Raw genomic sequence first — 15,634 nt, 5'->3', positions numbered from 1 at the left:
TGATAACAGAATTTGTTTCTTTGAAAAAAAAGAAAACAACGGAAAGGATTAATAAGAAGAAATTAGCTAAGAAAATCATATCATGCTTTTGAAATTGAACAACATGAATATATATTGCAAACTATGTCAGTAGAATATAGTCAAAGGAAAGAGTTCACATTACTTTTCTTCCATTAAAACAAAATTCTACATTTTATAAAAAGGAAAATGTTACAATATTCAGAGGTCATATGCTAAAATCTAAGCAGTGGTAAATTTTTGCTTTTGCAGATATTAACAAATAATTTAATATAAAGACTGTTTTCATCCATAAGGCAGAGACTGGCAAAATGAAACCTATGTTTATTAGTCTTCTTTAATTTAGTCCAATATGTTAAACTACTTTTTGATCCAGAGGCTAAAGCTTAAAAAGAAATTTTTAGATATTACAGGTTTATCTTCCCTGGAATACAGGTAAAGAGTGTTTATCCATCTTTATAGGATACAATTCCAGATTTGATGGTGTGGTAGTTGTAGAATTAGAAGAAGGAAACTTGAGTCCTCTCTCGGTCTTGTGAAAATCTTGTAAATCTTGGTTTCCTCAATTGTGAAACAGGGAAAATCTTAAGGAAAACCCTTAAGATACTCCTCCTGCCTAGAGGAGTATTGAAGGATTCAGTATCTAATGAGACTGTGTATGTAAGTTTGTATGTATCAAAAATGCAAAGTTGTAAGTGGAAAGTAGAATGTCAGACCTGGAAGGAACTTAAAGTCACTAACAACTGTCTCCCCATTTAAAGGACATTATTCATCTAATGACGGCATACACACTCGGATGAAGGTCTAAATTTTGACACCTGTACAAAAGTTATCAGTGAATTCGATTCTTCAGTACCTGACCGCTTTATTAAAAGCCCTATACCATTCAAAAGTTAAAGTATTGTACAAAGATAAATCAAGGAGTCATGTTTCTTCTCAAAGAAATACACAACGTAAAAGCAATAATAAAACCTGATGATTTAAATCCCTATAAAATTAATGCATTGTATATGAAGAATTAGCATAAAACATACTGACATTTATAGAATTGTTTTCAAAATACACTGAAGGAATTCCTTGTTAGAGAAAACAGTGGTTTGGAATCGTTTCCTCATGTGAGCCATAAAAAGTCTTATACTTCAGTACTTTTATTTAGTTGCTTTAACCACAATCGAGTTCATGTAAATTGGAGCTTAGCTCTCAAATACGTTTAATCTCTCTATTCCCACGCTAGAAACGGCTACTGCACTCTAAGGCTTTTAAAAAGACACTTCAGTAGTGTAATTGGTTTACCATCGAGGAAAGTCAGTAGAAAAGGACTAGATTATGAAGAAGAGCTGTTTTTTAAAGCAAAATCTCTAAGCTTGAAATGTGCACATGAACTTTTTGTAAAGCGTGCACAAATTTGCAAATGTTTTTAGCCAGGTTAATGGGATTGTTCTCGGATTTGTGTCAATTTAAGTACCAGTTATCAATCAGATCAGTTTGATCCACTTAAAGCAAAAATTCCTAATTTTCAAGGCAAATACAAAATAGAATCATCTTATATTTGAGGTGGAGGGGTTCTTTTTTTTTTTGTAAGTTGTTCTATAGGAATGATGGGCTTCCCCCAAAGGCTCAGCAGGTAAAGAACCCGCCTGCCAATGCAGGAGACACAGGAGATGTGAGTTTGATCCCTGGGTCAGGAAGATGCCCTGGAGGAGGAAATGGCAATCTGCTCCAGTATTCTTGCCTGAAAAACCCCCTGGATAGAGGAGCCTGGCAGACTACAGTCCACAGCATGGCAGAGTCAGACAGGACTGAGTACAGCACCACCATTCTTTGGTATTAGCTCAAAAGAAAACCCTATTAGGCAGTCACTGCCCATTGCCCCTCCCCTACCAGCCTCTGGTAGCTATTAATCTGCTTTCTTTCTCTATAGACTTGCCTATATTGGATAAGAACTATTTTTTTAATTGTGATATAATTGACATATAATCTTATATTCGTCTCAGGTGTACAACATAGTGATGCAATATTTGTATATGTTGTAAAATGATCATCACAATAGTCTAATTAACACTCATTGCCACACAGTTATATTTATTCCCCCTCATGATGAGAATGTTTAAGATCTACTAATAACTTTCAAATATATGAGACAGCGTTATCTACTATAGTCATCAAGCTGTACATTACATCCCTGGGCTTATTTATCAGACTCTGTTTGGCTCTGGATCTTGGGAAATGGGTGTCCATGGACTTCACTCATTTGGTGCCACTGCTATCTGGCTTCTGGTCAGCTGTGGCTCTCAATAAGCATTGCGCAAACTTCAGAGAATAAGAACAGTGTCTATTTTCTTAGCTTTTTCCCTTCCTGGCTCTGCGTCTCACTGACCATGGTTATATTCCTCTCTCCAGGGCCAAGGCTTTGGTGCCAGGTGTCCCTGGTCCAGAAAGTTCTCTCCAGATCTCAGTAGCTGTTCTGCCTCTCTCTTCACTCTTTAGGCCTCACTATGTGGTGTTGCTCCCTGGTGTTAGTTTCACCTTCCCTTTTGGTGTCATTGAAACTAGACAACACTTTTATAAATGGTTCCTTCACTAAGAAACTATTCTTCAGTTGGCCCATTTGAGTGGGCTGTTTACCTGTGGAACACTGACATAATAACTTGGCTGATACACTGACTTGATTTATCATGCTGCTGCTGCTGCTGCTGCTAAGTCGCTTCAGTTGTGTCCGACTCTGTGCGACCCCATAGATGGCAGCCCACCAGGTTCCTCCGTCCATGGGATTGTCCAGGTGAGAGTACTGGAGTGGGTTGCCATTGCTTTCTCCTGATTTATCATGAATATTTTCTTTTTAATTATTTTCATTCATCATGAGGAAGTCATATAAAAAATTCAAAGACTTGAGATGTGTATCATTTCTTCAAGGAAGGCAGATAACAGGACAGTTGAGGATGAGGGGAAGGTAAATGTAAAGAGTTTTGTTGTTAATTTATTTAAAAATGAAATCTCTTTACAGCTGTTTTGCTTCATCTACATCATTTCCTTCCTGTTTGTATTTTTTATTTAACCCTCTTTGATTTCACTTTCAAATTCTGACTTGGTAGTTTTCTTCACACTGAGCCTGACCTGTGTACAGCATACACACATACACAAGATGTATAGTTAAATATAAAAAAGTTTATTCATATAAAAATAAATAAGTATAGCACATACATAATAACATAACTGGAAAAAAATAAAAATGAGTACAAAATTGTGAAATATAAAGGCAACAAGGAAAGAATATTTTATGACTATTGTCTTGGAAAAAAGATGTGTTAAAAAATAATTACCCAGGAAAACATTTTTAAAAGATAAATGCAACATGTTATAAATGCATTCTGGCCTGATTTTGTGCTTGGTCCATAGCATAGAATATCTTAAATTGCTAAAGATTTTATTAATGCTAGTTATTTAGGACTCTTCCTTTAGTTTGAAGATCATCCTTTTAGAAATTTTGTCTTTGAAATGAGGTCAAGGTGTAGGTTGTGTCTGTAGTTATTGAAATTCCAGGCAGCATTTTGCAGTAGAAAGGATATAATCCTTTATGATTTGACTATATTTTAACTTGGGTAAATTTGAACTGTTTGCTGGACTTGTAGTCTCAGTCGAGAGGGACCAAAGATCCTGACAGTTTTAAGAGAATTTAGTCAACTTTAGTATTAAAAGAGCACAGCAACTTTCATTTTTCATACCATACTGGCTTGGAAATGTCCTTATGTTCCTTTTTTAATTTAATTTAATTTTGATCTTTTGAATTTTGAAAAAAAAAAATGAGGATGCCAAATACTTTACGTATTAGCCAACAAATAGAAAAATCTTGTAAGAGAATTTTGTGTAAGGCATAGCACCCTATAATCACCCCATAAAAATAAGAAATATTTACAAATGCCAGGTTTTCAGTGGTGCAATAAATATGGCAGTGACTTAAATAAGTTATTCAGTACAACTGCTGGAGAAATAGACATGTCAGGAGCTTAACAGCTTTGTTATTCAACTCTGAATATGAATATGAGCTTTACAAAATTATTGAAAGAGAGAACCAACACAACTGCAATGGCTTTCAATTGAGGTCAGTTGTAAATCACTCAGATTCTTGGTTTAGACTCAAGAATCAGAGCAAAGCTTTACTGCTTCTCAAAGAGTTTTCAATGAATTTATTTATAAGGCATGTTTCATAGACTTCAATATTACAAATCTGTAGAAATGACAGCTGTTTCTTCTCTCCAGACGGAGAGGGAAAAGGTAATATAAAAAGAGGAATCCAATTTTCAATTAGGAAGAGAAATTTACCTTGAGATATGTCCAGAAAAGAATATCTGTGGATAATGACACTAACAAGTTTCTAAATATAACTTTTGTGCTATAAAAACTAACACATTGAAAAGATTAAATGAAAACCAAGTTAATGATGATGTCATTAAGTAGTTCATACTAAGGAACCATGTCAGTAGGTAAAACAAGGCTATGTTAATGACTTGGTGCAGAAATAAAATCAATTCTTAGGATATAAACTTGTTTTAACACCTTGAGAATTTAGGCCTAGTCTTTTTATAATTTGTTTTACACCCTTGGAAGGTAAGGGTTTATGGCTCTGAGGTCATACCTTTACAAAGAAGTAAGTTTCCTTATGATAGCTGACTTGTGGATTATTAAAGGCTTGCTTGTTTTAACTTTTTTAGGACATTTGAAATAATTCATGCCACTTTGTTTTTCTATCCATATCAAACACTGCAACGATGTCAAAAGTATGAGGAAAAGACAAATTATGTTCTAGTTTTGAAAAACCATGTTAAAGAAAGTGCTCCATTTTATTAGTGAATTAGAGAAATTATACGCATAAAGCAGATTAATCCATCATTAAACCATCAATAGAATTAAGGAGGGAATCAATAAAGCCTGAGACTGAACAAATATAAACCTGGATACATGAAGAACAAAGAGTTTGGATCCAGCATAAACATGTAAGGAGCATGTTATTTAAACTGTTGGATCCTCTCTGTATATGTGTGCGTTGATAAACTGCAATGAATCTACCAATAGAAAATGTAACATTGGCCCCCTTTCCCAGCAGTGCTCTACAAATGCAAACACAAAAAGCACAATGCATTTTTTAAAAGTTCAAGAAAATAAAGTTAATTGGTAAGATTTGGTGCCTCTCAGTTTATTATCACCTTTATCTAAATCTTTATTCCATGTCATTACAGTTTATGTTTCCACGATGGGACTCCTAGAAAGGTTCCATTGTAAAGAATCCCAAATTGACCAAATGTCTCATTGAGAGGTCTCGTGGTAGGAGAGCAAACAAGAAGAGAAGGGAAGGACTTACACAAATATATGTTTGAAATGCCCTCAATGTGATTGTCACTTTTTAATTAAAACAAATTAACACATCATACTGCCTGACAATGCAAGGAACATAAGAGATGCAGGTTCGATTCCTGGGTTGTGAAGATCCCTGAGAGGAGGGCCTGGCAACCCACTTCAGTATTCTCGCCTGGAGAATCCCATGGACAGAGGAAACTGGTGGGCTACAGTCCAAAGGGTCGCAAAGAGTCAGATAGGACTGAAACAATTTAGCACGCATGCATGCACTGTCTTATTTTTGTAAGCCAGTACTCACCATACAACTTTTGTTTTTGAACAAATTTTGATTTTTAAACAGAGCTCACATTTATAAAAAGAGAGTCTACTGCATGGATCACTAATTGGAGAAAAACAAGGAAAACAAAGTCATGGGTGCTTTTACCTTTTCGCACTATATATTTACCATTCTAATAGAGATGCCAATGAAAATAAAAGGCAAAGCCACCATACTTTTTAACTAGATACATAAGAGTTGTTGTCTTCATATAATAAAGTCCAAATAAAATCTAACTTCATTTAATTTCACTGGCCTAGTTTTAAGTACTCAAACCCCCCAAAAATTCAAAGTCTTACTAGAGCCTTCCTTTGTTAGGAAGATTCTCATCCTTTAACACCATTGTCCTCTTTTTAATAGTGTTCAGTCCCTTCAGGTCAGGTTGAGAAGTGTTTTGTCATGACCACAGTTTTCCCAAGATCTTTCCAAAGTAGTGACAAAATAGAATTTTATGTAAAAAAATACTGTTTCAGATGTATCTTGTTTTATATTTAGTTTAACTCAAAGTCATTTCTCCTTATATAAATCAGAAAAATTAATTTAAAAATATCTTTTGGGGTAAGCTTCAATTCAGCAAGCATTTATAGGGTCTTTTCTTTCTGTTGGGTTTCCCTGGTAGCTCTGCTGGTAAAGAATCTGCCTGCAATGCAGGAGACCCTGGTTCAATTCCTGGGTTGGGAAGATCCCAGGGAGAAGGGCATGGTGATCCACTCCAGAATTCTTGCCTGGAGAATCCCCATGGACAGACGAGCCTGGAGGGCTACAGTCCATGGGGTTGCAAAGAGTTGGACACCTACGAACAACGCTAGGGGAGGTGCTGGAATTCCAGTTGAGCTATGTCAGATCCTAAAAGATGATGCTGTGAAAGTGCTGCAGTCAACATGCCAGCAAATTTGGAAAACTCAGCAGTGGCCACAGGACTGGAAAAGGTCAGTTTTCATTCCAATCCCAAAGAAAGGCAATGCCAAAGAATGCTCAAACTACTGCACAACTGCACTCATCTCACATGCTAGTAAAGTAAGGCTCAAAATTCTCCAAGGCAGGCTTCAGCAATACGTGAACCGTGAACTTCCAGATGTTCAAGCTGGTTTTAGAAAAGGCAGAGGAACCAGAGATCAAATTGCCAATATCCGATGGATCATCAAAAAAGCACGAGAGTTACAGAAAAACATCAATTTCAGTATTATTGACTATGCCAAAGTTTTTAACTATGTGGATCACAACAAACTGTGGAAAATTCTTAAAGAGATGGGAATATCAGACCACCTGACCTGCCTCATGAGAAATCAGTATGCAGGTCAAGAAGCACCAGTTAGAACAGGACATGGAACAACAAACTGGTTCCAAATAGGGAAAGGAGTACGTCAGGCTGTATATTGTCACCCTGCTTATTTAACTTTTATGCAGAAAATACTAGGCTGGATGTAGCACAAGCTGGAATCAAGACTGCTGGGAGAAATATCAATAACCTCAGATATGCAGTGACACCACCCTTATGGCAGAAAGGGAAGAAGAACTAAAGAGCCTCTTGATGAAAGTGAAAGAGGAGAGTGAAAAAGTTGTCTTAAAGCTCAACATTCAGAAAACTTAGATCATGGCATCTGGTCTCATCACTTCATGGGAAATAGATGGGGAAACTATGGAAACAGTGACAGACTTTATTTTGGGGGGCTCCAAAATCACTGAAGATGGTGATTGCAGCCATGAAATTAAAAGACACTTACTCCTTGGAAGAAAAGTTATGACCAACCTTGATAGCATATTAAAGAGCAGAGACATTACTTTGCCAACAAAGATCTGTCTAGTCAAAGCTATGGTTTTTCCAGCAGTCATGTATGGATGTGAGTGTTGGAGTATAAAGAAAGCTGAGCGCTGAAGATTTGATGTTTTTGAAATGTGGTATTGGAGAAGACTCTTGAGTCCCTTGGACGGCAAGGAGATCCAACCAGTCCATCCTAAAAGAAATCAGTCCTGAATATTCATTGGAAGGACTGATGCTGAAGCTGAAACTCCAATACATTGGCCACCTGATGTGAAGAACTGACTCACTGGAAAATACCCTGATGCTGGGAAAGATTGAAGGCGGGAGGAGAAGGGGATTATAGAGGATGCGAAGGTTGGATGTCGTCACCAACTCAATGGACATGAGATTGAGCAAGCTCTGGGAGTTGGTGATGGACAGAGAATCCTGGCGTGTTGCAGTCCAAGGGGTAGCAAAGAGTCGGACACAAATGAGCAACTGAACTGAACTAAGCTGCTACTATGATTTCATGCTAAGTTGTCAGAGAGATGCCTAGATTAGTAGGATTAATTTACTGATCTAGAACAGCTTATAGTCCAGAAAAAGAGGCAGAAACACACACCAACTCAACTTAAAAATGTTGTAATAGTGGGAAGGAAAGATGATCAGGAACATTATGAAAGTGGGTTTTGAAAGTTTTCTTGGTTTAGGATCATTATATTGGTATTTAGCACATATTAAAGTGGTCTTGGGTTTTTTGTTACTTCTTTTCAATGATTAAGGCCATATTTACCAGGAATTCTTAGAAATTCTGTGGTTTTTCCATCCATTCCTATCCTTTCTTACAACAGTTAAAACACATCTGATTAACTCAGTGACTTAACTAACCGGATGCATTTTTTGGTTTCTGAAAACTGTGCTTACTTGTTCAAAATGAAGAAGTTGAGTGAGCACATTAGAATACATCCACAGGATGGCTGGCTGGGATAAGTAATCATGATTCAACTGTATTTTTCAAGTGCACAGTTTAACCTTTACATTGTCTGAAGTGAATAAAAATGGATCTAGTTTCAAAACTATACAAAACTCATTGGAATGTTGACTTAATCACCCTTCTGATACTTGGCCCCATCTTGCAAAGGTGAGGTTGACAAAACAAGAATTCTGAGATGCCCTTGGGGTATAATAGCAGTATTGGTTTTTAGAGGGGAGTAAAAGTTCAGGCAAGTAGCACTTGAAACTCATCTGTGATGGTGTTTCTTTTATAATTCATTTTTAATTGAAAAGTTTTGAAGTTCGTGAACTAAGATGATAAATGAAAGGAAAGGGCTTGAATTTAAATGTCCTCATTTCATCCATTTATCCTCAATAAAATCTTTCCTACTTTAGAAGAGTAACCTTCCCTGACTATAATGCCAACTCAAAGCAACAATTTGTGAAGTCGATCTGCTGCTCCATGATTGACTTATAAGTATATTACCCTAAGAGTGGCAGTGACTCAACCATGGTTATAATACACTGGAACATTGATCCTTCAAATGTGCGGTTGATCAGCAGCCTCAGCACCGCCTGGGAGCTTTCCAGAAATGCATCTTTCAGGTCCCAGCCCAGGCGTCTTGAATCAGAATCTTCATTTTACCAAGATCCCCAGGTGGTTGGTATGTAAATTAAACTTTGAGAAGCACTACAATAGATTTTTGACTTTAAAGGAAAATAAAAAAGAAAAAAAATACACTTAAAAAATTACACATCCTGCAGAAATTTAGTGCTGGCATTGAGGAGAAACAGCACCATGAATGATTAAGGATCCATAGAGCTTTTTGCATCTGTGTTGTTTTGTCTTGATATTTAAACATGGTGATTTGATCAACAATCACTTCCATAAGAAAAAGAAGCACCATTTCTCTTTCCTCCAGAATTTTTTGTGGTTCTAAGTCACTGTTTTTGATGGGCCAGGGGCCTGCAGTTTGTCTCTGAGACAGAGACAAAGAAGAATAGCTTGCTACTGACACAAACAAGAGAGCACAGCTCAATAATTCAACTGCCACCTGCCAGCTGATCCTCCTTTTAAGCTCAATCCTGGAGATTCCACAGATCCCGACTCTGTCTCACCTGGCCCCTGGTAGACATTCAAAGGACTGGGATGAAAGTTGCTGATAGGGGCAGCCCGGATGGTGGCCCAGCAATTGTTGGCAGCTTCTTTCTGCTCACCATTAAGAGCTCTTCCAATCCATCAAGGGTTCCTTTTGAACTTGAACTCACAGACAAATCCCATGCCAGAGTAGTTAATATCTCCAGATCTCAGTACTCTACAATGCTTTGAGCAATAAGGTTAACTTGTGAGCTCATTCACTATTATTTGAGAGCAATTAAAGTTATACACAGATGTGAGTAAGAGAAGAAGAAAGAACCTTCTTCATAGTCTCCGCTTCCCAAACCCTCATAAGCTTCAGGGAACGAAAATGAGATGCAAGGTCCACATGAAGATACCCAGGGGAACTCAGCCAATGAACCAGATGTTAGGATGATATTTATTAAAGGCAGGGTCTAAGCATATGAGTCCAGGTCTTTTATCTTCTATTGCACTCAGCTTACTAGTGAATATAGCCATGTGTCTTTGTGTGTGATCAGATAGGATGTTATTAACAAGCTCATGTTTTGACAATTGCCATGACCATTCATGGAGCCTGGAGTCCATGGGTACCCAGATAAACTGCCTCTTACGAGGACACCTCAGTCTACCAAAATAAGGATATGGGCTGGTTACAAGCAATGAAATCTCCTGTGTATGCTGCTGCTGCTAAGTTGCTTCAGTCATGTCCAACTCTGTGCGACCCCATAGACGGCAGCCCACCAGGCTACCCTGTCCCTGGGATTCTTCAGGCAAGAACACTGGAGTGGGTTGCCAGTTCCTTCTCCACTGCATGAAAGTGAAAAGTGAAAGTGAAGTCGCTCAGTCGTGACCGACTCGTAGCGACCCCATGGACTGCAGCCTACCAGGCTCTTCCGTCCATGGGATTTTCCAGGCAAGAGTACTGGAGTGGGTTGCCATTGCCTTCTCCACCCCTGTATATAGGAGTATGTAAATTAGTCTCTTTATTGAAAGTGTTCAGTAAAGGTATGTGAAAGTTTTGAAGCTGGGATTCCAAAGTTGTTCCCTATGAGACATGGGGCTAATATTTTATTTATCTGGACTTCATTCCATTGTTCTTAAAATGATGGATTTCAAATTAGTATTCCACTGAACACTGTTCTAGGGTTGTTTTAATACAAGGAAAAGATGGGAAGGTTTACCATATGCAAAACTTTCCATGTTCAACTGAGTGCGGAGTACATAGGATTCAACACAGGTAAATGGTCTCCTTTCTTTCAAAACATTCCAACATCTATTATGTGTCAGTGTGGAAGGTGAATATCAAAGGGGAGACACAGCTTGCTGGATCTCCCCAGATCCCTGACCTGGGTTGCCTCTCACTGTGGTGTATCTAGCCACATCTCCTGGACCAAGCTAGGGGATGGTCATGTGGATAATCTCCAAGATTTGTGCCTGGGCTGACATTTCTTGATTCTGTGATCATGGAGACAACTCATGTTCCTCCTTCATCTCTACCTTGATAGAACTGTCCTAAAGAGTTTCCATGGTGGGGAAGTCACTCACATTCTGAGGCACTTCACCCTTTACTTTGCATGCCTTCCTAATTGTATATTTAGGTAAAAACGACTAGCTCACTGTTATAAGCCGATCTCTAATGTAGAATAGGCTTAAATATAAATTAACCTATTGGAAGTAAGCTGTTTTATTTTTAATTATGATTCACTCCAAAATAAAATTTGTATAAAATTTACACCAATGGTTTAAAATGAAACCATTTACTCGAAAGAGAATACACACACACACACACACACACACACACACACACACACACACACACACACATATATATCTATCTATTTATCAGATAGTCAGTTTCAAATGTTTCTGGGGGTCTAGCTTCTCACAACTCAGAAAAAGTGAAAGTCACTCAGTCATGTCCAGCTCTTTGCAGACCCAAGGACTAGAGCCTGCCAGGCCCTTCTGTCCATTCTCCAGGCAAGAATACCAGAGTGGGTAGCTGTTCCCTTCTCTGGGGGATCTTCCCAACCCAGGGATTGAACCCAGGTCTCTGGCATTTCAGGCAGATGCTTTACCATCTGAGTCACCAGGGAAGCCCTCTAAGAGCTCAGACTTGAATCATTTTTCTCTAAATAAATAATATAGATGTGACAGCCATATGGAAAACATTTTATTGGGAAGATACTAAAATTAAAAATTATATGCCTAAGGTGTTTGTATTAAAGCTTGGTAATTGAATGTTAATACACCTTGAAAAAAATGCCAGTTCAGTATATAATGTGCCCTGCTTAAATGTTTCATTATAGTATAATATTATAAATTTTGAAGAATTCTAGGATCAAAAGAATTTCAGGTGAAAAGACAGCAGATTTAAGTTCTAATGTCTTATGGCTTCTAAAAGCTGTGCTAGAATTAGAAAGAAATAATAGATATCCAATTTGGTTTTAACAGAAAATGATGTAAACATACATCATTTTCACTGTCAGTTTCAGAGGGCTCTCTCAAGCTGAAAATTATTGGCTTTTTTTCTCCTTTTCAAAACTATCAGTAAACTTTTTTATTTTTTAAAATGACTCATTCAGTTCACATCCGCTTGAGGGGGAAATTGGTAAGTTATTTAACTTCAAAATAAGCTACGTCCCAGCCTTCATTAGGGTGGTTCCTGGAATCAGTCTAATTTTGAGTCCTCGTTCCTGGCTAAAGCTTATTATTACTAGAAGAATATGTGCTGACAGGCAGAGACAAAAAGGTTATGGAGAAGGTCACTTTTAAACAGAAATATGATTTATATACTATAAAGCACTCCATTATTATTAGATAGGAATGGAAGTGCAGGGAAAGAATATGGGACTTGAAAAGGCTTTTATTTCTGAAAGTTCAGACAGATTTTAGGGGGAAATTGTGCCATGAATTTCTGTTTCACCAGGAATGAGGCTGCATGGTGGGCAGTGCAGACAAAATGAGAGACTGATCTATAAACCAAAGTAATCGTATTATGTTTTAGGTTAGACTAGCTAAAATACTTGATTTTTTCTTGGTAAGGAGAAATTGTATTTATGCCCATAAACGTGAAAGTGAAAGCCCCTCAGTCATGTCTGACTCTTTGTGACCCCATGGACTATACAGTCTATGGAATTCTCCAGGACAGAACACTGGAGCGGGTAACTGCTCACTTCAACAGGGGATCTTTCCAACCCAGGAATTGAGCCCAGGTTTCCTGCATTGCAGGCGGATTCTTTGCCAGTAAATCTGCTGCTGAACATGGTGTTTTAGGCAGCTCAGAGCCACTACCTTTTCAGTGCTCAGAGTTTTGCATGTTTTCCTATTGTTTTATTTTTTCTATTCGGGGGTGGGGAGGACAGAAGGGAAGAAAAGCAGAGGGGAGAGACAGGAAACTTTATTATATCTTTGAGTCAACGTTAGAATATGATAGATTTTCAAGAGTCAAAACCAGCTTTAGACATACATACTAAATGCTGAAAAACAAAAGAAGGCTAATAAATTTAAATGACATCACAAACCACAAAACAGGCCCTGTTCCTTTACTGAAGTTAAAGACATCTTATTGGCACAGGGAAGATGGTTTTCTTGCCTGGAGCAGAGTCCCAAGTTCTTCAGTTTATCCATCTGCAACCGGTTGACTATGTTTCACATTGGTGATGAATTATACTCCGTTTCCTCAGTCTAATCCTTTTCATTTATTTATGTTTTATGGAGGAAACATAAAAGCCTTCTTAGAAAAATCCAACTGTTTTTGATAAACCTTGTCATGTGCAAATAATGGAGCCTTGTCAGGGCCAAGCTTTCCTGGAAATTTATACCTTCTAATAATAATTAAAAGGGAAAAAAAAGAAAATCAGAAACAAATAAGAAGTATATTGAATTGGATTCAAAGCATGTTTGTGGCTTTGAATCGGTGGCAATAAAGCATTTTCTATCAAAAAATGTTTAAATATGGCAGTGGAACTAAAATCCATGTTCAGTTTGAATTTGGGATTTTTCAAATAGTGAAATCATGACTTCAGTTTTGAAGCCTAAAGAAGAAAGAAAACATTTAGTTCTCAGTGAAGCATTAGATGAATAGTCTGGATCTGGAACAATGAGAAAGAACTGGGCAGTAGGATAAAGCTTGATGAAGGACCTTAAAATAGGCTGCTAAAAACAATCCTCAGCAAAAGGTTTTTATTTCTAAAGCAGTAAAATTTATAGAAACAAAGACAAGCATTTTAACTATGGTCATGCATATGTGGGTTTTGAGAGTCTATGTATTTTTTCTAAGATTTGAAGATATATTAATATTTTTCTAATCAATAACAATGATTATTAAAGTCTACAAATTGAATATTCTGGGAAAAAATGGCCAGTTGTGTGTTGATTTCTGTCTTTGACTTCCTTGTATATTTCTGTTAAATAAATTGAAACTCTTCAGTTAATTTTGAGTTCTATTTAATAGATTTCATTTACTTTGAAATTTGAAGATAATATTTTACTCCTATCTTTCCCTCACCCCCAGACTCTCTAGAGCTTCTGTTTATGGTAGAAGTTCTCAACAATGAATATTTATTAGAATTTTCTAGGAGCCTTTAAAAATATTGATGCTTGGCTTACCTCAAACCAGCTGAAATCAAGACTTCGGGGATGTGGTCTTGGTCATCTCTATTTTTAAAAGTTCTTCAGGTGATTCTAATGCATAGCGAGGTTGAGCCGCACTGCTCTGCGGGATTATATCAGAATCCCACTAGAGGGAAATATCACTGCGGGACAAAGAGCCTTATGCTCAGTTAAATGGCCAGAATTCTTCCCACTTTCCATCCTTGCAGGGTGAGGAAGCAGGGTAGGTATTGAGAACTCATAGAGTTATGAGTTCAAATCCAGGTTCTGCTATTTACTTAAAATGAGATCTTGATCTTGCCTATAAAAGAGACTGATTGGTAACATTTATAGAGGGCTGTGGGGAGACTAAATAAGACAAGACTGCCAAGGATGCTGGAGAAGAAGCCAGACTGCAACCATACTGTAAATGGATTTGTCAGGAGAGCACCTGATCCATGCAGTTGATGAAAGATGTCACCTGCTTTCTTTGTTGAAATGGCCTTTGGGTGCAAATACAGCAGCAAAAGCAGAAACTGCTCTGTGGCCAAAGGGAAATATTATCACTTAATTATTAAAATAAATAAATAGATCACCTCTGAGACCTACACACTGTACATTATAAGGGATTAGAAGCTTCACAGCCACCTAGGCTTTGCATCGACTTGGAAGATGCTCCAGTGCAGAAGTCAGGAAAACCACAAAGGTAAATGTCCTTAAGCACCTCGCCTCCCACCTGGATCTTCTCAAAGGATTGCTGAAGAGAGATTCTGTATTCACAACTATCACTGGGACCCTTTAGCCTCCCTGGGGGGCTGGTGTATTCTGTGTTGTGTTGCCCATGTCAAACATCTTGCAGAGGGCTGCCATCTACAGCTATTTCACCAAGGTTACTTCCCCTCCATTTGCACCATGTCATTTTCCCCTTCATTATCTCATTTTTGTGTTTGGTATTTCTAGCGCTCAAAATCTTCTTGGCATTCTTTTTACTACTTGACCTAGTACATTTTCCATGTGGTTGATTGCTCAGCGCAGTTTCATTGATTGTATTCATTCTCTAAGACTGCCATAGAAAATATTGCAGACTTAGTGGCATAAATAACAAAAATTGATCTTCTCACAGTTCTGGAGGCCAGGCGTCTGAGACCAAGGTAGTGGCAGGATTCACTCCTTCTGAGGGCTGTGAGGGAAAGCTCTGTTCCAGACCTCTCTCCTTGGCTTATAGACGCTGTCTCCTTCCTGTGTCCCTTCATACTATTGTCCCTCTATGCGAGTCTGCATCCAGATTTCCTCTTCTTTTTCTAAGGACACCACTCAGATTGGAATAGGGCCCACCCTAACAAACACATTTTAATGTAGTCACTTCTGTAAAAAGTCAGTCTCCAAATATAGTAACATTCTGTGGAAACGGGGGTTAGGACATTCAACACATGAATTTTGAGTGGGATGTCAGGGAGAACACACATAATTCAGCCCACAACATCGGCTACATCATGGATGGAGG

Source organism: Giraffa tippelskirchi, chromosome 3, assembly GCF_054371585.1.
Source record: "Giraffa tippelskirchi isolate mGirTip1 chromosome 3, T2T-mGirTip1v1.2.pri, whole genome shotgun sequence".
NCBI classification, from domain to species: domain Eukaryota; kingdom Metazoa; phylum Chordata; class Mammalia; order Artiodactyla; family Giraffidae; genus Giraffa; species Giraffa tippelskirchi.
Note: the sequence above shows the minus strand (reverse complement) of the source record.